Source organism: Marmota monax, unplaced genomic scaffold, assembly GCF_021218885.2.
Source record: "Marmota monax isolate L192 unplaced genomic scaffold, Marmota_monax_Labrador192_F-V1.1 WCK01_AAM20220418_F8-fsc00125, whole genome shotgun sequence".
NCBI lineage: Eukaryota > Metazoa > Chordata > Mammalia > Rodentia > Sciuridae > Marmota > Marmota monax.
This window is the reverse complement of record NW_026695235.1, coordinates 11568070-11594007: the sequence shown is the minus strand read 5'-3', so window position 1 is coordinate 11594007 and position 25938 is coordinate 11568070. Positions and strand designations below refer to the sequence as shown.

Here is a 25938-nt window from a genome sequence, read left to right as displayed (position 1 = left end):
ATTCACAGTGGCCTCAAAGTAAATAAATAAACAAACAAATAAATAAATAAATAAATAAATAAAATATCTAGGAGTAATTTAGGAATAAATCTAAGCAAGGAGGTGAAAGACCTCTGCAATGAAAACAATAGAACACTAAAGAAAGAAATCAAAGAAGACACAAGAAGATGGAAAGCAAAATTAATGTTGAAAAAATGGTCATACTGCCCAAAGTGAACTATTCAAAGCAGTCCCCATCAAAATACCAATTATATTCCTCACAGAACTAGAAAAAAATAGTCCTAAAATTAATTTTAAGGATAAAAGAAAGACCCAGAATAGCCAAAGCATTCCTGAGACAAAAAAGCAATGCTGGAGGCCTCACCCTGACTACGTGTCGGAGCTACAGCAACCAACCTGCATGGCACTGGCTTCAAACCAGACCCAGACCAACAGCACAGAATGGCAGACAGAGACGGCCCACATCTACTGACCCTTGACAAAGAGGCCAAGAAGACGCCTTGGAGAAAAGAAGGCCTTTTAACAAATGGCGCTGGGGCAGCTGGTTATGCTTGTGTAGGAGAAGGAAACTAGACCCTTATCTCTCACCTGCACAAAAAATCCACAAAAGGATCAAAGACCTCGGAATTAGACCAGAAACTATGCAATTCCTAGAAGAAAATGGAGATCAACACTGCAGCATGAAGGCCAGGAAAGGACTTTCTCAGAAGGACCCCAGAGCTGAGGAAATAAGGCCCAGAGTGAATAAATGGAAGGGCACTGAATTAAAAAGCCCCGCACAGAAAAGGAGACAATCAACAACGTGAAGAGAGGACCCTCAGAACGGGAGAGAACCACCGTAGCTGCTCGTCTAACAGACGATGAATATCCAGAATAGGAAAGAACTCAAACCCTTTACACCAAAAACCAAATAATCCAATTAGAACGTGGGCAATGAACCCAACAGGCCTTTCTCAAAAGAAGAGATACAAATGGCCAACAAATACATGAAAAAATCTTCAAGACCATTAGCAATCAGGGACGTGCAAATCAGAACCACACTGAGATTTCATCTCACACCAGTCAGCATGGCGGCCACCAAAAATACACTAATAAGGGACGCTGGAGAGGATGTGGGACCCTTGTCCATGTTGGTGGGACTGTGAATCAGCACAGCCACTGTGGAACCGGTGCAGAGGGTCCTCAAAAGGCCAGGCCTGGCACCACCACGTGACCCAGCCACCCCCTCCTCAGTAATTACCCTAAGAATTAAAGTCGGCATGCCCCAGTGACACAGGCATACCAGGTTGACAGCAGCACGTTCCCCACAGCCAGGCTGTGCCACCAGCCAGGGGCCCCTCAGTGGACGAATGGATAAAGAGAAAAAGCATGGTCTATATACACAATGGAGCTTTATTCAGCCACAAAGAACGATGAAACCGTGTCATTTGCAGGAAAATGGATGAAGCTTTCTCTCATGTGTGGAAGCTAAAGAGGAATAAGGGGGAGGGGGAGTGGTCCTGTGTAGAGCAAAGGGAGGCCAGTGCATAGAGGACCCGGGAACGGGGCGGGGGTCTGGGTGGTTCGTTCCTCTGGGAGCGTTTATGAAATGTCAAGAGGAATCCCACGTTGTGTATGGTACAATGGGGGAAAGCAGGGAAGAAAATCCACATTCACAGCAACTGTTAGCACCGTGGGGCTGTAAGGAGCCACTGGATGGTGAGGACTGGCCTCCTCTCTCTCCATTGCGCTTGCCCGGCCTCTGTGCTCAGCACACACTGCAGGTGTCCCTGGACCGAGAGGACAGAAGGAGCATAAGCAGGGACCTCTGCTCCAGCCCTCTCCTTGCCCCCGGGTGACCACTCCCTGCAAATAGCATTGCACTGGGCCCAGCTCGGACTCCCCTCCTGGCGGGAAGAGTGCTCTGACTCCTCTAGCGGAGTCTCCAGTCCCGAGCTGAGGCCTCTGGGGTCTCCTGGGACCACACCAGGCATTGTGAAGTCCCTTCCCAGCCCCACTCCTCCCTCCATCTTTGTGAAGCCTTGTGACAGGGACAGTGGCTGTCCACAGGCCTCCATGCCAAGCCCGTGGACTTCCTCTGGGTCACTTGCTTTGTGCCCAGCTGTCAGCACCCCCAGTGGCAGCACAGGGGTCCGGAAGGCCTGCTGATCCCAGCGAGGCCCCGATGGCAATCTTCCGAGATCTGCAGTCATCTCTCTCTTCCTGAGGCGCCCAGAGGTTCTGGGTTGAAGAAGTGGACGTGGGCAGAGCTCTCTGGTCTTACACAGATGCCCCTACCTCATGTGCACTGGTGTCTGCCTGTGTGACTTGGGCTCTCTGGGACTCCATCACATTGCAGACCGTGTGACCCCGCCAGTCAGATCCGCCACGGCTCCAGCACAAGGCCTGGTGCCGCCCGCCCCAGCCACAGAGCCTCCCCCGGACTCTGGCACCCGCTGATCTGTTCTCCATCTCTATAATTTCGCCCTTTCAAAAATGCTAAGTGGAATAGTACTGTGCGGAAGCCTTGGAGACGTTTTTTTTTTTTCCCACTCTGCATATACCTCAGGGGTTCACCTACGTCCTGGCATTTTTCATAGTCTGTCCCTCAGTGTTCCAAGATACGGGCCCACCATCTTTTGGTCAACCGTTGACCTTCTTGAAGGACATCAGGGCTGCTTCCAGTTGGGGGTGATCATGAATACAGTTGCTCTGAGCAGGTGCATGCAGGTTTCATATGAGCACGTTCTGCGTTTCCCTGGGACGCTTGCCCAGCCGAGGAATCAGCAGGTCATGTGGCAAGCGCAGGTCTGGTCTTCTGAGAAGCTGCCAAACTCCACTCCAGGGCAGAGGCACTTCCCCTGGCAACAGAGGCTGATCCCGTGTCCCCACACGCGGTGGGCATCTGCTGCTGCCACGTCAGCTGTCCCGGGAGCCGCTAGGCAGCATTTCCCCGGGTATTGATTTCCCGACTCTGATGGCATTGACCGCCTTTCCAGGTGACGGTGGTCCTCAGAACTCCCCCTCTAGTGAGCTCAGGGTCTTGCCCAGGTTCTGACTGGATGGTTTGGTTTCGGCTGCTGCCTTGGAGAGTCCCTTGTCCTTTGTTGGAGGGGTGGTGCGTGGACACTTTCCCTCAGTCTGTGACTCACCCTGTCTCCTCTGCACAGGAGTTTTCTCAGAGCAAAGGCTTCTAATAACAATGGCGCTGTCCTCCATCTCTCCTCTTGGGGAAACTGGTGTTGTATAACACCTCCTCGGCCATCCAACTTAGATCCTGCAGATTGTCTGTGGATTTTTTCAGAGTCTTCTAGTTGGTGCCTTGCAGTCAATCTGCGACCATCTTGAGTAGACTCCTATAAAAGCCGGCCCTTCGTCCAGGGCCGTTCTGTGCATGTGGGGTATCGGCTCCGACACCATCACTCACTCTCACGTTGAAGCGCTTTGCGTCTTTGTCAAAAACCAGTTGGGCGTATTTCTGGGTTCTCTGTTCTGTTCTGCTGACCCGTGCGTCTGTCTCTCTGCCAATACCCCTCTGTCTTGATTCCTGTAGATCACCGTAAGCTGTGACGTCGGAAACCTCGCGCGATGGAAACGTACGCCTGTTCCCACGCGGGACCCGGGGCCGGGGGATGTTCTCTCCTGAAGCTTCGCCTGGATCAGCTGGCTTAGGAAGGTGTTCCCACGCAGAGCAGCCGAGGACGGCTGGAATCCAGTGGCAAATGTACTCCTCTCAGGGAGACAGACCGCTGGAGGGAGGGGGGAAGAGGCCATTCTCCCTGTGCCAATGGATTAAAGCCTCGGGCCCTGAGGCTGCTGGCCCAGCTGCGGCTTTGTTCCGCCTTGTTCCGCGGCCCGATGCCATCTTACCTGGACCTCAGCCATGGTCACCCTCCTTGGACAAACAATGATTCTCACACGCAAGTGAGAATCATGAAACAAATGTGTTTCCTGGCTACTCAGGGGTTTTTCACTTCTAGAGATCAAAGGTAGGGAAGAGGGCCCCATCTTCTGTGTGTTTGAGTTGATCAGGGGCTCGGCAGCACTTCAGAAAGTCCAGAAAGATCAAACATGGGCGTCGACGTCAGCAACTCCTCACTGGCACGCAGTGTCCCCTGATGGGTGCCTGCTGCCTGCTGAGGCACAGAGGCTTGGGAAACGCAGGCCAGGTAGGTGGCACTCCGCTCTGAGCTGAAGGACCACCCACCGTGGATTCCCTGTTCCCATGGGCAAGTGTAGCTGGCCTGGGCTCAGGCCCCAGTAAGGTTCTCAGGCTGCACCCCATAGTTCAAGCTGACCCTGGAGGGGGGGCCCAGTAACAGTGCTTGCTGAGGCCAAGGGAAGGGGCTTCCAGGGAGATGGGACATTGGGGGAGGCAGGGAAGACACTCCTAGAGTGCTCTTGGCCAGGGGGACAGGAGGTCAGGGTGACGTCTAAGTAGGAAAGGACCAATTCAAAGTCCAAAGATCAGAGCTCCTGTACCTAGCCCTGGGGCACTGGACCAAGTGCCACAAACGGGTGGCTTCACACAGCAGCATTGCTCCAGAGGCAGAAATCCAAAATCAGGCGGCAGCAGGGCTTGCTCCCCCTGCAGGCTCTGAGGGGGGGACCCTCCCTCCGTTCCTTGGCAGTGGCCCTCCTCTGTTTTTGCATGGCCAGCTCCTCTGTGTGGGGTCATCTCTGCTACCTCTCTTATAAGGACGCAGTGGTAGCCTTCAGGGCCCCCTGGACAGACCCCCTCTCAAGATCCTTACCTTCGTCACATCTCTTACTACTGACAAAATTTAAAAACCGGAGATGCCTCCAATTTCATCACAAGAGCCAAAGGGTGAGGGGCAGGGCCGAGGGACGCTCACCAGTCAGCGCTGCACCAAAGCCACCTAAAGGTGAGTGTCCCAGTCCACTGCACACTTCCTAGACTGTGAGTCCCAACCAGCCAGAAGTGACAGTCACTTCGTAGGGCCCTGGAGCCCCAGGCTGTCTGCCTCCAGTGGCCCACACCGGTGACGGGGCCCCTCAGTGCCATCCCTGCCTGCCTTCCCTGCATTTGGTCCAGCACGGCTCCAGCTCTGGACCCCAGTCTCTGGCCGCCCCCCAGCGCTGCTGCTGAAGCCGCCATAGCCTCTGTGGGCCCTGCTTCTCTGGCTGGCATGTCCTGTCGGTGAGAGGCCCTAAAGCCTCTCTGCCGCCAAGCCCCGTTACCTTCCGCCAGGTGACACGGGCACTGACTGGCCTGGGAGCTTGTCATTGAGTATTTATGGAGAAGGGCAGGGAAGGCCTCGCTCCGTCCACCCTTTGGCGGATGGATGGCCCCACAGGAGAAGCACAGCTCAGAAGATTCGGGCTCTGGGGCTTCGGCCCCGAAGCTGCAGGCCGGGGAGCCTCGCGGTTTCACTTTATTTGGGGGCCAGCTCTGCCCACTCCTGAAGCTCAGTCCTCTGCTGCCTCCAATTGCCCCACTAGTTGTGGACATCACAACCTGCACTTTGGAAAGGACATTGGCCAACATGGCCTCGTTCTGGCTGGGTGACAACCCTGTGGGCAGGCTGAGCAGGCGGACCGGCTGCCACCCCACCACCCCGGCTGAGAATGCTCCTGAGGAAGCAAAGCTGAACCGGGTAACAGCCGCCAGCAGAGCTGCCTCGTTCTGGGGGTCCCTTTGCCACTGAGAGGGCATCCAGGGGCATTTCCAGGGGTATTTCCGGGGGTCTCCGGCAGATGGGAAGGCACTGTGGCCTGAGAGCCACCTTGGCTTCTCTGTGGACTTCTTCCTCTGCTGCAAGCCCTGACCCTCGTGGGGAGGCGTGGCTGGGTGGAGGGTTCTGCCTGCCCAGCTGAGAGCAGGCAGGACCCCCTTGCCTCCTGAGACTGGCCACCCCGGTGATAGCCGTGCCTCATGTAACACACTCCCAGGCCTACGGGGCAGACCTCAGAGAGGACCTCACTGTGTCAAGGAAGCAGCCCCCAGTGGGGGGCGAGGCCAGCCTCCGTGCCCGGGTGGCCCTGGCACCTGCAGTGGAGGAGGCTGCTGGCCCACAGCTCGTGGGATGGGCCTGGAGTGGCTCCCGTGGGCACCCAAGGCTCTCCACAAACTCCCGAAACAGCCCCCAGCTACCAGACTCCACGCCACACAAGCCTCAAAGGGGGGCTCACGGCCCCAGCTCTGCCCCAGGCAGCCCCGGAGGCTAGCGGGTCTGACTCCCAGACGCCAGACGGGCTGCCCGGGACCTTCTTGTCTGTGCTGACCACAGCCTGTCTGAGCAGCCGCAGCCTTCACGGTCTGCGGCTTGTGGGGCGGCTGCCAGCTCCAAATCACAGAACAAAGAAACCCCGGAGCAGAGGAGCCTCCCACCACCCGGGCTTCCAGATCCTCCTAGGGTTTCCAAAGAGAGGGCAGGGCCACCCACCCCTCCTCCAGGGAAGGACCCCTGCAAAGAGGAAGCAGACCCAGAATTCCTCTGAGAAACACAAAACCCCTGTAGGGCCTGACCCCGGCCCTCCCCGAGTTTCCCCTTTTCCTCTGCGGGAGGGGTCAGGACTGGAACTACACTAAAACGGCTGCTGTGGTCAGGATCTGCGGTGTTCCCCCACGACCCACGACCTCAACCCATGTGGGAAGGCCTGGTCTGTCCTGCCACAGTCAGGAGGGGGTGGAACGTTTAAGAGGGGGCCTCCTGGGAGGTCTTAGGTCATGGGGCGCGCCCTTGAAGGGGCTCTGGGACCCTCTTTCTCTCACACCCGTGCTGAGCAGGCTCCCTGGCGCCACAGCAGAGCCCAAACAGCAGAGCGAGTCAGAGGTGGACTGGAACCTCCCGAACTGTGAGCAGGTAACCCTTTCCTCTATAAGCCAACTGTCTCGGGTATTTGTTATAATGAGAGACCCCTGACAGGCAGAAGCGGGGCCACGGGTGTCTCTAGACCCACCAACCCACCCACAGGCAGGTTCCGGGCCAATCACGCTGACGGGCATTCCTCCCGTGTCCCGCCCGCATTTGCCCGGATGTCACTTCACACAGTGAAGAATGTTTCTCCAGTATCTATAATGAGTCAAGCCCTGGTCCAGGCGTTGGGGCCACCAGTCCAAGCCCATCACAGTGCCTGCAGTCCTAGCTCACATTCCAGCCAGCCAGGAAGCCGCCGAGCCAGGATCCGAGTCGGGAAGTCCGGCTCCTGGACTGTGGTCAGTGGGATCCAGAGATGCAGCGCCCCCTGGACACAGTGAAGCAAGTCGCCCATTGTGGAGCAGCTGGGGGTGTTGCACCCTGAGGCCAAGCTGCCCTGGGCTGGAACCACCTAGGTGGTTCATGGGTACGGGGGGCTGTGGGAGCCGTCGTGTGGTGGGGCTGTCGTGTGCAGCACAGGGCATAACTGGCTTTGCCAGGTGAAAAACTTCAGCCGTCAGCGGTCGGAGCTGCTTCTGCTCTGCTGCGTCCAGCAGGGTGCAGGGGGAACAAGGGCCCAGCTGGAGACCTCTCCCCAGCCCCCATCTCCCCAGCACACATCACCAAGGGCTTCTGAGCCAGAACAGCCTCGGGACCAGCGCCCTGCAAACAGCAGCAGGCCACTCTGGCCTCAGGGGCTCAGCCGCCGCAGGAGCCCAACAGAAATGCCACCGACAAAATGCCTGCACCAGTTACCTGGCGGGGGACAGAGCTCTGCATGGTCTCCCTTTAAGTCATGACAAACGCAAGCCAGGGGTCCCTAGCGACGGGGCGAGAGCTGGGTTCCGATTTCCTCCCTGTCCTCTGTTTCCCGCAGAGTGCTTGTTCTGCTCATTTGCCGTGGCTGTGGGCCGTAAGGGTCTTCAAACACCGACCGAGCAGATGCTGACCCATAGCTGCTGGAGGGGCCCAGGCCAGGTTCTGTGGAGAGCAGGCTGTGCTCTGAGTAACTCCGTTCTGTAAAGCAATGGTTTGCCACGAGCTTTGAGTTTAACTGCCAAGGTGGAAGGACTCCACACCTCGTTTGCACAAGAAAACAGCCACCATCTGCCCAGCACAAACGTAAGGCAAAGACTGATAAATAAATTAATCATGCTGATAAAAACAACCACCTGTGATCATCTCAGATTAAATCAGAAGCACATGGATACATGGGCATAGCAACTCCATATCAGAAAAGCCAGGCCCAGCTGGGCAAAAGGGCGCACACCTATAATCCCAGGGGCTAGGGAGGCCGAGGCAGGAGGATTGCAAGTTCAAGGCCCTCCTCAGCAACTTATCGAGGCCCTGTCTCAAAATAAAAATTTTAAAAAACTGAAAAGAAAAAGACAGGCCGGGGATGTGGCTCAGTGGTTAAGTGCCCCTGGGTTCAATCCCTGGTACCAACAAGAGGAGGAGGAGAATAAGAAGGAGAAGGAGAGCCAGGCCCACAAGCTTAACAAACACACCAGACCTTCAGAGGAAGCAGCCCCTCACCTGAGACCCACGTAAGGAGGAGCACCCCAGGACTGGTTAGGGTGGCACACACCGACCTTGTCACCTGGGGTGGAGCCCAGGAGCACGCACGCCTCTGCTCACTCACCACACACGAGCCTTGCCCAGGAAAATCGTCACAGCAACAGATCTCCTGTCCCCAGCCTTCAGGGGACAGACCCGTTTCTCCTGCCCATTCCCAGCGGACACCTCATGCTGACACTTGGAGCTGACACTGGGAACATGGCTGCTGCGGGGCGCTGTAATCAATTAACCCCCTGAACCCCGAGTTCAGGGAGTTTCAGAGTTTTATACCCAGCGTGTAAGGGGAGGGGCTCAGAAGTTCACAGTCTGCAGAAGTTCACATAAATCAGCTTTTTCTCTCACTGTTCTGGGCACGTTAACCCTTCAAGGACCACACCTGAGAAGGGGGGAGCTTCCTCTCCCCTCTCTTTCCTCCCCTGCCAGCTGTTACCATGGAGCCCAATTGTAACTCATCTTAGAAATGTAGACATCTCTGTGAAGCCCAGCTCAAGGCCAGAGCCTTGTTTGCACATTTCTACAAACTACTATACTGGATACATGTTTGTGAAAAGCTGGTAAGGGGTGTCCAGCACCTGGAGCGCTGGTGTCTCCCAGGCCAGTGGCCAAGTAAACAGGGCGACATGAAAATAGGAAGTCTATCTACTTGGACTCTTTTGCCAACAGTCCTAATATCAGCCATGGTGGAGAGGGTTTTCTGTGGAGAAAGGGGGTGCCACTTCAATGCTATCTCGCTACGGCCGCCCAGGTGGCCGTGACACGCGGTGGTCCTGTCGTCTGGCTGAGCCTCGCCATGTCCTCGCTGGCTGGGCTCCACACCTTGGGGGCAGCTTCGCTCACGACACTCAGTGATTCCCGAGAGTGAGCATCAGTACCAAGAAAAGCTGACCGAGCTGCCCCCTGACGCACCGGCAGAGAGAGGCGCTGGGTTAGGTGACACCGCAATTCCCCTTGGCCACCCCCCTTCCCTGGTGGCGGTCACAAATCCAGACCAGCCATGTCTGCTGGGCAGGACTCATTCCTGCAAGGGGCCTCCTGTGGGCACCAGGGACCAGACTCTCCTCCCCAGGAAGGCGTGGAGACAAGCTCTTGGGGTCTGGCTGAGCCGGCAGCCCAGGAAAGGCCTGTGGCCACCAATTTGGGGGGTAATTACAGGTCATCTGCCTGAGAGGGAAACTTAATGCAGTTTCCAGGAAATCTCTGCCCAAATTATGTAGCTTCAGAGAACGTGAGGAAAATCGCCTTCTCTGTCCTGCACGTTCACACCCCGGGTGCCCCAAGCCGGACGCATGCTTCCCGGGAAGAATCGGGGGAAGCTCGGCCAGAGCCATCAGGCTGATCCAGAGGCCTGCCGCACTGGGGCCTGAGACCAGCGCTGCCCAGCCTTCGACGGCGGCACCAGGGCACTGTGATGGGAACTGGCCCCAGCCGCCCTATTCCCCACAGGGGAAGGCAGGGTGCCCGTCCCAACCAGGCAGCGGCTGGCTCTAACCTCACCTCTCTCCCCAATCACACCGGGGCCTTGCTCTCTGCAAATGCCGGCAGTGGGCTGGGAGCCCAAAGGCCTGGGACACAGGCTGCACCCTTGAGGCCCATGTGTGATCCTGCAGGGCCACCAGAGCTTGCTTTCCTGAGCCATCTCCGGAATTCTCTGATAGCCAGGCACAGTGGTGCAGGCTTATGACTCCAGCGACTCGAGGCTGAGTCAGGAGGATTGCAAGTTCAAAGCCGGCCTGGGCAACTTAGCTAGTCCCTAACAACTTAGCAAGACCCTGCCTCAAAATAAAATACCATAAAAGGTCTGGAGATGTGGCTCAGTGGGTAAGGGCCCTGGGTTCAATCCTAGTACAAAAAAAAAAAAGAGAAGTTCTCGGATATCCTTGTGTCCTGGAACTCTAAGAGTGCCTTTGTTTGGTGAAGGACCTCAGGGCTGTCAGAGTGGATGGGGGAGGCAGGGATGGTCAGAGCTATGGCGTCCTGGCCATGGGTAGCACTTGCCTCTGTCCCTGAAGCCAGCCTCCAGGAACACTACCTGTCCTCCGTGCCGGTCACCCTCAGCCTGACTGCATGGCCGCCCCAGGACTCCAGTCTCAGCATGGAGAGGACCGAGAGGCCACTGGCTGGAACAGGAAGGAGGCGTGGTGCCTCCATGGAGGTGTGTCTGGATGTGTGTTCCCCAAGTGCATGTGTCGGTAACTAACCCAGGGGACGGGGGGCCTCTGGGGCAATGAGGCCAGGAGGGTGGAGCACTCAGGTGGGGTTACAGCCTTGACAGAAGCCACCCCAGAAAGCTCCCATCCCTGGTCCACCTCAGGAGGCCACAGTGAGAAGGTGCCGTCTGTGACCCAGGAAACAGCCCTCTCCAGGGCTCCTCCGCAGCCTGACCTGCCCTGTCCCCAGCTCCGCCCACCGTGGTCTGTAAGCTGCCTGTCCATGGTGTTGAAGGGACAGACAGGCAGGGCACCCAAGACAGCAGGAGACAGTTTTACTTGGCTGCAGCCAGGTCCAGAGGGCACAGCTTTTGCTGTAATCAATCAACCCCCTGAACCAGGGAGTTTCAGAGTTTTATGCCCAGCGTGTAAGGGGAGGGGCTCAGAAGTTCACAGTCTGCAGAAGTTCACATAAAGCAGCTTTTTCTCTCACTGTTCTGGGCACGTTAACCCTTCAAGGACCACACCTGAGAAGGGGGGAGCTTCCTCTCCCCTCTCTTTCCTCCCCTGCCAGCTGTTACCATGGAGCCCAATTGTAACTCATCTTAGAAATGTAGACATCTCTGTGAAGCCCAGCTCAAGGCCAGAGCCTTGTTTGCACATTTCTACAAACTACTATACTGGATACATGTTTGTGAAAAGCTGGTAAGGGGTGTCCAGCACCTGGAGCGCTGGTGTCTCCCAGGCCAGTGGCCAAGTAAACAGGGCGACATGAAAATAGGAAGTCTATCTACTTGGACTCTTTTGCCAACAGTCCTAATATCAGCCATGGTGGAGAGGGTTTTCTGTGGAGAAAGGGGGTGCCACTTCAATGCTATCTCGCTACGGCCGCCCAGGTGGCCGTGACACGCGGGAGCAGAGGCAGCCCTCTCCACTCCAGGACGGCTGCTGCCCGAGCTCCTTGTCAACATGGACCCAGACAGACCTCACGGGAGCCAGAGCCACTCTGGGCCTCCGTCCTGGGCTTTGGCCGTTGGTGACACATGCCTGGGCCACAGCTGTGGAAGCCGGCTGTGACTCACAGCCCCACCTTCCCTGCTCAGGACCCAGCCGGGTGTCCCCATGGTCGCCCCAGCCCAGGCGCCCCCTCCTGCTCACCCTCAGCACCCCTCCCCGGCTTCCCAGGGAGGCCCACTGTCCACCAGCTCCTGGCCACATCCTCCCCACCCAGCACCCCCTTCCCAGGGGAGGACCCATCGTTGATGAAGGTGACGGGAGCCAGCAGCTCCGACACTGGCCCGGGGCCAGCGTCCTGGGAACACAGGCTGCAGCCCTGCAGAGCAGGGGAGGGCCTGGTGTTCGTGCTGGACCCTCGAGAGGGGATAACACGTCAAAGCCCCCCTCACGGACCGCCACCAGGCTCCGCGAGGTCCCTGCTCCTGCCCCTGCCCAGCAGAGTCTCCGCAGGGTCAGTCTCCTCTCTGCCCTCTCCAGGCCTGTCCGCAGCCTCCTGGTGACGTCTTCCCTGGGTCTCAGTTCTGTCCTGAGGAAGGCGACCCTTCATGGGACCAAGCAGCCCAGGCACGACCTTGTGCTCAGCCCCAGCTCAGCAGTTAGTGCCTGTCCCAGTGACAGGCCCGTCTCACAACTGCCCAGGGGACGCTGGGCCTCCCTCTGTTCTCCCTCCTCTGGGCCGGCCTTGCCCCACAGCAGGGAGGCCGGGTGCTTGCTGGTGGGAGGGGAGTCGTGAGACAGCTGCACACCACGCCTGCCGCTCTCTCCCGGGGTGGAGCCACGTCACCCACAGAGCTGCCGGGAGGAAGGCCGGGCTGAGCACCTGCCCTCCACCTCGGCCACCTCAGGGCTCAAAGGGGACGTGGGACCACCCCAGCTCCTCCTTCGCAGCCCTGCCTTTGGTCTCCAGCGGGAGGCCTGGCAGTGCCCCCTCCAGGTGTGGCAGAGGATGGAGCTGCGGCTCTGTTGGGGAGGGCTCAGGCAGGTCCTCCAGTGGCCACTCGGGAGCCAGCTGGACCCCACGCACACAGTGGGGAGCCATGACCCTTGAGCCCAGGAGCCGCTCTTGGCCCCTGGGAGTAACTGTTCCTGTCCTCAGAAGCTCAGTCTGGCCCAAGGCTCTGTCCAGGCGTGGGGCGTGCGCCCTGTGCTCTGTCCTGGTGGCCTGGGCCGTGCTGTGGTGGGGGGGTCCCCATGCACCTCTGGTCAGGGCTCCAGGCCAGTGGAGCAGCCCCACTCATCCATTCCTTCTCTCACTTTCTGCCCGGAAGTCCCCCCAGCAGAGCCCCGTCCCTCCTCTGCACCCCTGAGGGTAGGTCTGGGCCCTGCTGGCCTTTCATGTTGCCTGTTGACCATGATGACTCTTGGGCCTCTGAGGTCCAGTCCCCCACTGAGCCCTCGGCTCCTTTGGGGGTGTACCGTGAGGGGGCAGACCCTGGAAGCCGGCAGGCTCTAGCTCTGCAAACTTGTGACAACTTCCTGGATGAGACCACAGAAAGAGCCACCCGCACCTTCAAAGAGGGATTCCCAGCCCCTCAGAACCCTCTGGCCAGAACCCCTGGCCCAAAGAGCACTCACAGAGGGCCTGGGCCCTGGCGGAACCACACATGGCCACCCACCCTGCAGAGAGGACAGGCCACGCAGGACCCTCGGCCCCGTGCAGATCTCCACACACCATGGCTCCCTCTGAGAGGGGGGACCTGAGGACTGGCCCCTGGGGAGGCCGGGAGGCCCTGGGCACTGTAAACTGGCTGCTTGTCCCAAGACAAGGACAGGTCAGTCTCTGGCAAGCCTGAAGCCAAAGGAAGGATCACTGTCACTCACTGAAGAATTTGGCTGTGGCTCCCCACAGGTCGCAAGGCCACTGGAGCCAGGAGAGGAAAGGCCAGGTGGCCGGCGGGGTCCTCCACCCCCGCGCTGCACTTGGCCCGAGACCCAGCGCGCCTCTGTCCCTCCTCCCAGGCCCTCGCCTGCGACTGCTTAGCAGGAAACTCTCTGAAAAGCAACATTGTCCATAAAATGGGAATCCGACGGACGAGGACTTCACATCAGGAATCCCATCAGACTCAACGCGGCTTCCATGGAGGTGAGGAGGCAAACGCCGGCCAAGCAGCTGGCGGACGGCAGGTCTCCAACGTTAAAAGAAAAAACAATCACTCAAAATAGAGGCAGTAGCCGGGTGCAGTGGCCCACGCCTGGAATCCCAGAGGCTCGGGAGGCTGAGGCAGGAGGATCTCGATTGCAAAGCCAGCCTCAGCAATGGGAAGGCGCTAAGCAGCTCAGCGAGACCCTGTGTCTGAATAACATACAAAATAGAGCTGGGGAGGTGGCTCAGTGGTGAGTGCCCCTGAGTTCTATCCCTTGTACCAAAAAGAAAAAAATAAATCAAAATAAAGGCAGAGGCCTGGGGTTCTGGGTGGGTGGGTCCCAAACCCACCCACCCGACACCAGTTTTCTCTGTGAACCGTGGGACAGAGCAGGCCCAAGGCCTCCTCCCTCCCGAGGAGATGCCCTGCTACGAGGGACAAGCAGGATTCTGAGGCGGCTTCTTTCCAACACGGCCACACCCTCCCACAAGCTGGCCCCTTCCACGAGGGGGGGGAGGAGCCGCCCTCCAGAGAGCCGGGAAGGGACCCGGAAATCGAGGCCTGGACGCTAAGGGAGCAACGGGAAAGAGAGGCAGAGAATAGCGGGACTTCTCAAAGGAGCGCTAGGGACCCCGATGTCAAGGTAGCTCTATCTCGGGGTGGGGTTGGCCCAAGGAAAGAGGAGGCTCCCACAGGAAGGAATCAGCTGCATACTGCTGAAGATGCAGGTGGTGCTGCTGCGACAAAGATCCCCACACACAAAAGCAAGCCAGAGGTCTCCCCCGCAGATAACGTCCTGGTACTGGCCCCATTCCTGGGAGACCCAGACCCCTTCCATCTTGTTGCTCTGCCATCTTCACAGCTATTTCCACCTCACAGCCCAAGCTGGCTGCCACAGCTCCTTCCCTCATGTCTAGTTTCCTTCCAGCAAAAAGGGCCATGTCATAAGTGGCACATTCTTTACCCTGATGGGCCTACCAGATCTTGAACCCTTCTGACATGCTATGGAGGGTCTGGTGTCTTGACAAGGGTTCCTAAACCTGTCCTCCTTCCCCACCACTCAGGAGGGCACACTGCCAATTCTCCCCTGCCGACCTGTCCTGCACTCTCTCCTGCCCTGAGGCTGTATGTGCAGCCACCTCAGGCTCACAGGCAGGGTTTGGTCTTCACCACTGCCTTCTTGGAGCCAAATGGTGGTGGCTTCTGCAGACAGCCCCATCCACCTGTCCAGGGGGAAGGGACAGAGGGGCCACAGGTACTGGCCACGTCCCCTGGCTCCTTTCCATGTGGAGAAAGCTCAACCCACCTCATGGCTGACCCTATGATGATGAGTGACCGGGTGCTCAGCGTGACCACATGCTGGCCAGTGCCACTCTCAGGCCCGAGCAGCTGCGCTACCAAGCAGAACTTCCAAGCCTTCCTCTCCCAGGTAGCCACCGCCCGATGTCAGCTTCTGCCTGAAATGGTATCCATCACTAAGATGATGAGGTCACAACAGCAAGAGACCCCATGTCCCTGCTGCCCTGGAAGATGCAGCTGGAGCGTGGACCACCGGAGCACATCCTCAGGTCCCCACCCCTGCACTTCCCATGAGGCCCTGGGAGCAGAGCCCCACCCAGTCCTCAGGACGCCCTAGAACCCAGCCTGGGGTGGGCTGCAGGGCCAGGCAGGTGCATGGCCCCCGGCCAGCTCCAGCACGACTCCTAGTGACAGATAATGACAGGCCAGCACCTGGGAATGGGGCCCGCAGCGCCTAACCAACAGCAGCTGAAAAGAAATGAATGACGGTCTCCGAGAGGCCACAGCTGACCCCCGGCCCGGGGCAGAGACTTGTCATTTTACTTACAAGTTGAAGAATCGAGTTAGAAAATTGCAGCCAATTAAGTGTCCCCATTGAAACTCTGAGAGGTGCCTCCCCCTGAGAGGCTTCGTCACGAGGCCTGAGGACTCAGCGCCACCCCTCTGTGCCCAGGGACCTCGCTGTGGGAATGCAATTGTCCCCTGCAGCAGGCCTAGCTTTGGATCAAGAGCCTCCCACGTGGTGGAGCCAGAAATAATCACGGAAGGGAGTGAACACCTTCCTCCTGGGTTAGAGGGCTCCTGGGCTTCTTGTCGTGGTGACCTGCCCCGGGGAGCCCAGGGTGGCCTCGGATGTCCCCGAGCTGCCAAAGGACTCGTTACAGTGGGCAGAGCCTGGGAATACCCTCGAGATGCCCCAAGGCAGGCGGAAAGGAAGCCCTGGGAGCCTGGGAGGGGGCAGGAGTGGGCAGCAGAAGGGGTGTCCACTGCTACCAAGAGGACCAGCCTGATCCCCACCTGGCAGGGGCCTCGGGGGTTCTGAAGGACACTAAAGCTGGGGGCTTGGCACAGTAGGCAGAGGGCTGGGGGAGAGGACAGCCCTGCCCATCTGCTGTTGCCACACGCTGGTCCTAAACCTGAACAAACCAGAATCCCAGGAGCACGGGAGCCAGGAAGCAGGCTTCCTCGGGCCTGGTCTACACGGCCCTCCCACGCCCGCTGCGGGAGGGTGGGGAGAGACCCTGGCCTTGAGCCTCAGGCTTGTGTTCTGCTCCTCATGAAGGCAGGTCATGGGTGACCCCAGCAGGGCTGACCACAGAGTAGTCAAGGACCAAGAGTAGTCAAGGCCTGAGCACAGCGGACATAAAGGCAGCCCACTACACCATCCGTCGACTCACCACACCACCACCACCTTCACTACCACCACTACTACCACCATTACTGACACCACTACCACCATCACCATCACTATCACTACCACCACTACCACCACCACTATCACTACCACTACTGCTACCACCACCACCACCACCATTACCACCACCACCCCCACCCCCATCACCATCACTATCACTACCACCACTACTGACACCACTACCACCATCAGTACCACCACTACCACCACCATCACCACCATCACTACCACCACTACTACGACCACCACCAATACCACAACCACCACCACCATCACCATCACCACCATCACCATCACCACCATCACTACTACCACTACCACCACCACTATCACTACCACTACTGCTACCACCACCACCACCACCATTACCACCATCACCACCACCACCATCACCATCACTATCACTACCACCACTACCACCACCACTATCACTACCACTACTGCTACCACCACCACTACCATTACCACCACCACCCCCACCACGATCACCATCACTATCACTACCACCACTACCACCATCAGTACCACCACTACCACCACCATCACCACTATCACTACCACCACTACTATCACCACTAACACCAACAGTACCATCACCACCATCACTACTACCACTACTACCACCACCACCAATACCACAACCACCACCACCATCACCATCACCACCATCACCACTACCACTACCACCACCACTATCACTACCACTACTGCTACCACCACCACCACCACCATTACCACCACCACCACCACCACCATCACCATCACTATCACTACCACCACTACCACCACCACTATCACTACCACTACTGCTACCACCACCACTACCACCATTACCACCACCACCCCCACCACCATCACCATCACTATCACTACCACCACTACCACCATCAGTACCACCACTACCACCACCATCACCACTATCACTACCACCACTACTATCACCACTAACACCAACAGTACCATCACCACCATCACTACCACCACTACTACCACCACCACCAATACCACAACCACCACCACCATCACCATCACCACCATCACCACTACCATTACCACCACCACTATCACTACCACTACTGCTACCACCACCACTACCACCATTACCACCACCACCACCACCACCATCACCATCACTATCACTACCACCACTACTGATACCACTACCATCATCAGTACCACCACTACCACCACCATCACCACTATCACTACCACCACCACTACCACATCAGTACCACCACTACCACCATCATCACCATCACCACCATCACCATCACTACCATCACTACTACCACTATCACTACCACCACTACTATCACCACTAACACCACCAGTACCACCACCACCATCACTACCACCACTACTACCACCACCACCAGTACCACAACCACCACCATCATCACCATCACCACCATCACCATCATCACTACCACTACTACTACCACCACCACCACCACTATCATCACTATCACTGCCACTGATACTATCACCACCATAAACACCAGTACCACAACCACCACCACCATCACCATATCACTACCACCACTACTACTACCACCACCATCACCATCAGTAACACAACTATCCATCACTATCACTAACACCACTACTACCACCACCACTATCACTACTACCACCACCATTACGACAACCACCACCACTATTACTACCACCACTACGACCACTACCACCACCATCATCACTATCATTATCACGACTACTACCACCAACACCACCACTATCAATACTTCTACCACCACCACCAGTACCACAACCATCACCACTATCACTACCTCTACTACTACTACCACCACCACCATCACCACTATCATTACTACTACTACTACCACCACCACAACCATCAGTACCACCACCACCACCACCACCACCACCACCACCACCACCACTAGCACTAGCACTACTATGACCACCACTAGCACCATCTCCACCATCATCATCACCAATCTCAGCACTGTTGTTTAGGCAAGTCACCTGAACACCCCCCACAATGCACCTGAGCTGACTGCCTAGGGGAGCCCCTGAACCACAGCCGAGGGGCACACACGTCACAATCTATTGCCCATCTGATGGCTACTCCAGTTCGCTTGGATGTTGTGTGTGTGAAATTGACAATGCCCAGAACTGGGTAGTGCACACAAAAGCCTAGTCTGGCTGGATTTCAGGGCAGGCCCAAGAGGCATGATGGGTTCTGTCCCCTACAACAAAGTTCTTCCCCACCTGGTGGCCCACCTTCAGTCTGGGACCCCACCTTTCAAACTCAATTTCTTTTGTTTAAGATCCAGTACCTCCCAGGGGTGGCACATTGATGTGAACTCTGGCCTTTGCCCTTCTGTGGGGACAATTCCACCTGCTCTTTCCCAAGCAGGGACGGGAGAGCTGATGGCCATGGGACCCTCCAGGTCTCACCTCCTACGCCATCTGACTTCAGCCTGTCACCCTGGTCAGAGTGGACGCTGGCTCCTGGCCCAAGCGAGGCTTTGGAAGGAGGCCCTTTCTGAGGGGAGCTGAGCAGATCTAGCTAACAGCAGCGTGCCCTCCTGTGCACAGAAGACCTGCAGGGAAACAGGATTCAAAGACCGCAGGTTTCTAAGTGCTCTTGGACGATGGCTGTTAAACCTGAACTCAGGAGGAAGATCTCTCTCCAGGGGACTGAGAATTCCACCTTCCAGAGCCCAGGACAATCGTCACCCCCAGCCCGGCCATGGAGGGAGGGCCTTGCCCAGGATGTTAAGGTCACCTTGGAACCGTTACTCTTTATCACAACTCACTAAAGCCACCCCAGACTCTGCACCCAGCCCTGCTCTCGGCGGGCCCTGCAACCAGCCAACGGGCGGGAGACACAGAGAGGTGTGAGCGTCCCAGCGTGGGCGTCCTCCTGCCGCTGTCAGCCCCTGCCCATCTGAGAAGTGTCTTCCACGTGTCGGTGAGGCCTCGGGTCCATCTGAGCAAGGGAAGTGTCCCCCCTAAGTGCTTCTGAGTGCTCTGACACCACTCTGCGGCGTAGTATTCCTGCCTTCCTTTTTTTCTTTTCTTTTTTGTTGTGAGATTGTTTTCCCTGCTGCAGGGACACCAGGAGATGGTGGATGAATAATGCATTCCTCCTTCCAAGTGCACATGTGTTTTCTGAACACCTGGGAACAGGCTGTACCCACACAGAGAGGCCTGAGAATAAGGGTCCTGGGGAGGGAACCTATTGACTGGGAGAAGTATTTGCAGTGAAGGGGTTTGCACTGATCTGGAAGTCACTGGAGGCTGCTTGGGTTTGACTTTCTCTGGGTGAGCATCGACTTTCATTTTCTTCTCATGATAACCCCTGAGGACCCAGCCTCCCTTCTCAGTGAGCCGGCTCTTCTGCCCGTGCTTCAGGCCTATCCCCTGTGTCCCTCTGCTCTGGGTTGATTTCTTTCCCTGCCTCCCCCTTGGCTGAGTGGAAACTCCCTGACTGGTGGCCTGTCCCCACCCCTGCCAGGGCCAGCGACGTGGTGGAGACTAAGTTCCTGCACCTACTGAGACTCCCTTTGCACCCAGCCCCGGAGACCACAGAAGAACGCTCTGTCTCCTTGCTGGCCATGGGCCAGGGCATGGGGCACAGTCACAGCAGCCCAGCAGAGAGGAGCCAGCTCTGTGGCAGGGCTCAGCACACAGACTGCAGCAGGAGAACCAGGAGGCGTGGGGCCCCCTCGACAGGTCCCCTCCACCAGGAGCTGCCGTGGTTAGGACCTGGGAGGTGCCCTACTGACCGTGTGTTGGTGGGCGTGGCCCCGGCTTGTGGTGTTACTGGGAGGTGTGGGAAAGGTAGCTGAAGGAAGTAGGTCACCCGGGTGTGTCCTTGCGGGGTGCTGGGGCCCTGACCCTCCCCTGGCTTGTGTCTCCTGCCTGCCACCAGGTGAGCCGCTCTGTTCCGGCACACACTCCCTCAGGACGTTGGACCTCATCCCAAGTCCAGAAATGACCAAGGCAAGTGACCCCTGCTGAGGCTGCAGTGGGCCTCAGCCTGTCCTGTGAGCCGGTTCCCCAGGTGTCGGCGCCGCAATGGACAGCGGCTGACAGGCGCTGGGGACAAGATGGCCGGGGAGCCAGGCGAGGAAAGGGGGAGGCAGGTAACAGGGCAGAGCCACGAAGGCTGGCCCGGGGCGGGGTTCTGTCCTGAGGACAGCAGGAGGCTCCACACATCTTCAGCCAGGGCCTGGCCTATGGTCCAGCTCAGGAGCCCACTGGCAGGCCCAGGCAGACGCAGGCGGCGGGGGTGTGGAGGAGGTGCTGCCCGTCTAGACCAGGGGCGACCAGCCCAAGCTCAGGGGCGTGCGGGGATAGACAGGAGATCGGCGGCCAGAGTAGGAGTTGAAGCCCCATCGGGGAGAACACGGGCAGAATGGCTGGGGATGTCACCCATGGGGTCGTCATTGACAAGGGTTTCGCCCAAAACTATAACACAGGGCTGACTTGGCCCAGGTTTCCTAGTGGGCCCCCCCCCTCTTCTCCCACCCTGGTTCATCTCCCAGCTGCCATGGCCAGACACAGCAGAGCAGGGAGGGAGGGGGAGAGGTGCCGTCTGGTGAAGACCCACCTACCCCCAGAACAGACTGCGAACATTCCTCCCTTACCACCGCGGCTCTCCCATTGTCCCCGCCCCGTATCTGTGACCCTCCACACTGGTGCGGAGGCTGCCTTGGAGCACAGCCTCTCTTCTCCATTCCTCGGCCACTGAGAAAGCCTTTCTCCCTCCGGCTCGTCTCTGGAACGTTGCTTTTCTCCCTGGGCTGAGCTCCTGGGCCTGGGATCGCATAAAAATCTAGGGTTGTTCTTTCTTCTGGTAGATGGACTTGTTCTTCACCATTGGGAGAAGTCCCCTTCGTCTCTGGTAATATCACCCCTTTCCTACAGCCTGCCCTGCGTGGTGGACACAGCCAATGTGGCTCTCACAATGAGTGTTGGCATGGGGACCATTTCTCATCCTTCACTTTGAATTTCTCTCTTCTATTTAAATTTTGTTTCCTATCCTTAACATTTAATTGGATCTTGCTTTTTAAATACAATCGGACAATCGCTGACTTTTAATCAGAGTGTTTAAAACATTTACATTTAATGTAATTATCGATTTGATTGGGTTAAAGTCTACCAGGTGGCTGTTTTCTATTGGGCTCTTGTGTTCTTTGCTCTTATTTCTCTATTCCTGGCTTATTTTGGATTGAGTTTCAATTTTATTTTCACTCTTGGCTTTTTAACAACACTTCTTCTGTTTTCCTAGCAACTGCTCTTGGGTTCACACTGCTTTTAACTTACCACAGCCTGCACTGCAGACTCTTACACGTTCCACACCCCAGGTGAGGGCCTGCCAGCATCTCTCCTGCTGTCCTTGGTGCACCCTGATGTACCTTGACTTCTACACAGGTGTGTCACAAACCCACAGCACACTGTCATCACTTTTGCTTAGAACTGCCATTACTTGGTAAGGATATTTATAAAGAGAGAGAAGCCCTTGATATCTGCCATTTTTCTAGTGTTCTTCTCTACTTTGTAAAATAATTTCTGGGGTCACCATCTTTCAGCCTGAAGTCCTTTTAATAGTTATTGAAGTACAGGTACACTGGTGAAAAGTTCTTTCAGGGTGTGTGTGTGGTGTGTGTGTGTGTGTGTGTGTGTGAAGAAAATCTTTGTTTCAGCTTCATCATTGAAAAATAGTTTCTGCTACACACAGAATTTCAGTTGGGTGTGTTCTTCTCTCAGTGTTTGAGAATTGCTGTTCCACCGTCACCCAGCGGGCACTTCCCTGAAGAGAAGTCTGCAGTGAGCCTATTGCTGTTTCCCTGAGTGTCATGGGTCTCTTCCCCTCCGGCTGCTCTTAAATCTTCTCGTTTTCATAGATTTCCAGCAATTTGATTACCATGTGCCTCCATGTGCTCATGTTAGTGTCTATCCTATACAATATTTGTTTTGTTTTCCATAGAATTTGGAAGCTTTAGGACCATTATTTTTCCAAATATTTTGCCCACTCTTGCCTCCCTCGCCAAGCTCATTCCTGAAATCCAGTTATGTGCGTGTTTGACAACAGCCCTGAGGTTCTTCGGTTTTTTTTTTTAATCTATTTCCATCTTGACAAGTTTTATCTCCATCTTTGAGTGTATTGATTTTCTCTTCTGCAGTGTTTAATCTGATACTCATCAATCAGTGAACTTTCCATTTTGTAAAATTACTTTTCATTTCTGGACATTTCATTTGGTTATTGTTAACACCTCATCTTCTTTCCCACTTATGTTTGGATTTTCTTTTATAGTCATGAGCAGATATGCCATATTTACAGTAGCCATTTAAAATTCACCAATTCTATCATTCCTATCATTGCTGGTTCTGTTTTTATCAATCTCCTGATTCTGAGCCACCACCTCTCCTTCTTCACCTATATGGTAATTTTTTATTGAATGCCAGGCATTTTAAAGGTAACATTGGGAAATGTATAGCATTTTCTCTTCTGTCTTACTCTAAAGAGTGTTGACATTTATTCCAATAGACAGTACATTACTTGCCAACAAGGTTGACCCTTTCGAGGCTTGTTTTTAAGTTTTCCTAGGGTGATCTGCAGTAGCATTTACTCTGGGACTGATGTGTCCCTACTGCTAAAGCATGATCCCTTGTGTTCTGTGGTGATTGCCTCAAGAATTCCATGAGCTCTCTTGCTGGACAGATGGGATTCAAACGTCTCCTAGTCTGGTGTGAGTTCTGGGAATCATTCAGCTTCTACCTCACTGTTCCTGGTCCGGCTCCTGAGATTTCCCCACACATGCACAGATCGATATTCAGTAAAGATCAAGGGGGACCCTATGCTGGGAATTGACTGTCCTCATTTGGGTATCTTGCTCTGTCTGGCACTCTGCCCCACCTCCGCCTCCCAAGGTCCGGCACCTCCTCCCTGCTCCGGAACATGTGCGTGCTCTGCCTCACCCCCACCCGACTGGAAGTACAGAACTGCCTCTGGGGAAGCTGAGCTGATTGTACAGCTTGTTTTAGTTGTTTCCTTTCTCCTTGGATCGCAGCGCTGCACAGCCTGTCAGCCTCATGTCCAAATCCAGTTGTTTCTTATACTTGTCCAATTTTCTAGTTCTTTCAGGAAGGAAAAAATAATCATAATAACTATCATGAGTTCCACACCAGTTGCTCCTTCATGGTTGACTGCAAAAATTCCCAAAACCATTTTCTGTGTTTCTACCCCACTTCCTTCCTTGAGATTCCTCAGAATTGTAACTTGAGCAGGTTCGATGGATGACTGCATCGACTGCAACAGATTCCTACTAAGCTCCTGGCAGTTCCTGACCCTGAGAAGACTGGCCAGGATGAGTGAGCATCCCCTGGGCCTGGGGAAGAGGTGGCACAGCTGGGTGTGGTCCCCGGAGGGGAAGCTGAGCCGGCCTCCAGAGCAGAACAAATGAGGGATGAGCACCGTGTTCCTTGGAATTCTGACTCTGACAGTTTGTTGTTCTACATGAACATCACTAACGTCACTCCCTCTTTCAAAAACACTGAACTAAAATGAATTTACAAACACAGAACTTTACTTAAAGGGGGGTGACTCAGGATTTCTAACTGATAACACCCCTAGGTAAGCCACGTTTCTGAGCAGAGGGACCCAGGCCCATTGTCAACCAAACCTCCACCCCAGCACCTTGCAATCCTAGGTTAAAGAATCCTCTTCCACCTTCAGAGGTCCTTGTGAAGCAAACTGTCAAGTTGATTAGATCTGGAGATAATTGTGTTTGGTATTTGCCTGTAGCCGTGGCCCTTCCTAAAGACCTCTGTCCAGCCCACAAACCGTGCCAGGTGAGCAGACCTTGGCTCCCATCTTACACCCGTTGAGTCCTCCCTTCTCAGTCGACTGGACCAGCACGGACATTTGACCTGAGCAGCTGGTCCATGTGCTTGCCTAGGACCAGAGAGTGACCTATGAGGGGAAATTCCTCTCCTTAATGAAATGAATCAACAGACACCACCCGAACACGACATTTGGCAGGGAGAACTGAAGCTCAAAGGACAGTTAAAGGAATGAGCTGAGAGCTCCATCTGGGGCTCCACAGGTCAGCGACACGAGAGGCCATTCCTGGGTGAAGTTACAAGTCAGTGAGATCCATAAAGACAGGGAAGAAGCAAGGGGGGAGGGGTGCAGAGCCTGCTGAGGGCGCCGTCGGGGCCCCACGTGGGAGTCCTCTGTCACCTTGTGAGCAAGTCCCACCCTACCTCTGAGCCAGGGAAGGCCTCTGCTATTCACAGCCAAAGAAAGCTCACACAAAACAAAATGAGCACATCACTTTGCAGTATCGAAGTCTGAACACAGGTGAACTTCCAAAATATGAATTAATTGTTGACTCTTGGCAAAGTAAAGGGTCAGGAAGATTTGGCGGGAGTCTCAAACTGGTGGCTAAAGGGCTGTATCTGATTTACACGCATGTTTTGATTGACTTGTTTGGCATTTTTGAAAAATAGAAGCTAGCAAATCCCAATATCCTGCTCCTCTTGAAATATCTAGAAGATGGGGTAAGGCTAGGCTTGCATTCCCCAAACATCAGTCGCCTGTAGCTGAGCAGCAGCCCCTGTCCTATGGGACAAGGTCTCTATGGGGCACATGTGTCCCCATCAGCGATGGGCTGGAACACACACCCGGGGGGTCACTCATTACCACTCCCCCTTGGCTCATTTGTTCTGCTTGCAGAATACTGGACCCCTAGAGAGGCACGCTCTGAGAGTCAGAGAGCTGGTGGCCCCCTCTGGGCTCTCCTTCAGCAAGCCACCTGACCTCTGGGCCTTGGTGGAAGAAGACCTCATGCTTCCTGGTCAGGAAGAGCTTCTTCCAAGGAGACTCCTTCCCAGCAAGATGTATACAGACCCACGCGTGGCCCGCAGCTTCCCCAGGACAAAGGACGGCCCTGGCCCCCTTCCCATCCTTTGTTGCTCATTGATCAAAAGAAACAAAATCCTCCTCAACCAAACTGGGTTAAATTTCTCTGTCCTCCCCTGGGCCCCTGAATCGTGCCCACCCCGCCCCAGCCTGAGTCCACGGAGAGCCTCTCTGCCCCTCCCTCCTGTCCCACCACTCCTGCACCCTCTCGCCTCCCACACTCCATTCTTCCTCCTGTTGGCTTCTCCGCACGGGAGGAGAGGCCCTGCCGACCTTTCAGAGGCAGACCCAACTGCCCACTCACTCCGCCTTGCGTGCAGTGTCCTTCCCAGTAAAGTCTCTCCTTCCTGACATCCTGACCTGGTTTGTAGGTGACACTTGCTAAGGGCTGCTCCTACCCCTGAGACCCCCATCAAGGAGGTGCCGGGCCACACCGGCCACAGTGGCCACACCGGCCTTGCCCTCCCCGCTTCCGTCTTGCTGCTGGGCCACCCCGCCCTGCAGCCAGTGCCCACACAGCCCAAACACCCGCCCGCAAGGCCGCTCCAGCACCGCCTCCTGGGCCCCTGACATCCTGCTCCACACAAAGGAACCTCCTGCCCTTCCTTTGAGACAGCCAGGGATTTGGCAGTGGCCA

The 25938-nt window shown here is 56.0% G+C and overlaps 3 long non-coding RNA genes across 5 annotated transcripts; 2 read left to right on the top strand and 1 right to left on the bottom strand.

Moving 5' to 3' along the window:
- Nucleotides 1-1374: 1374 nt before the first annotated feature.
- Nucleotides 1375-8650, bottom strand: LOC131423960 (uncharacterized). Of its 2 annotated transcripts, none has more exons than XR_009226214.1 (2): nucleotides 8453-8650; nucleotides 1375-7877 (listed from the first exon to the last, which is right to left on the bottom strand). It is a non-coding gene; the product is annotated as an uncharacterized LOC131423960 (long non-coding RNA). The 2 variants fall into 2 exon arrangements; XR_009226215.1 differs by having other exon boundaries at nucleotides 8503-8650.
- LOC124089140 (uncharacterized) lies at nucleotides 2806-8028 on the top strand. 2 transcript variants are annotated; one of them, XR_006850628.1, is made up of 4 exons: nucleotides 2806-2978; nucleotides 3533-4865; nucleotides 6731-6806; nucleotides 7738-8028. It is a non-coding gene; the product is annotated as an uncharacterized LOC124089140 (long non-coding RNA). The 2 variants fall into 2 exon arrangements; XR_006850629.1 differs by having other exon boundaries at nucleotides 5443-6806.
- Nucleotides 8651-18293: 9643 nt separating the features above from the next.
- Nucleotides 18294-25392, top strand: LOC124089284 (uncharacterized). Its single transcript, XR_006850690.2, has 2 exons — nucleotides 18294-20517; nucleotides 25116-25392. It is a non-coding gene; the product is annotated as an uncharacterized LOC124089284 (long non-coding RNA).
- Nucleotides 25393-25938: the final 546 nt, after the last annotated feature.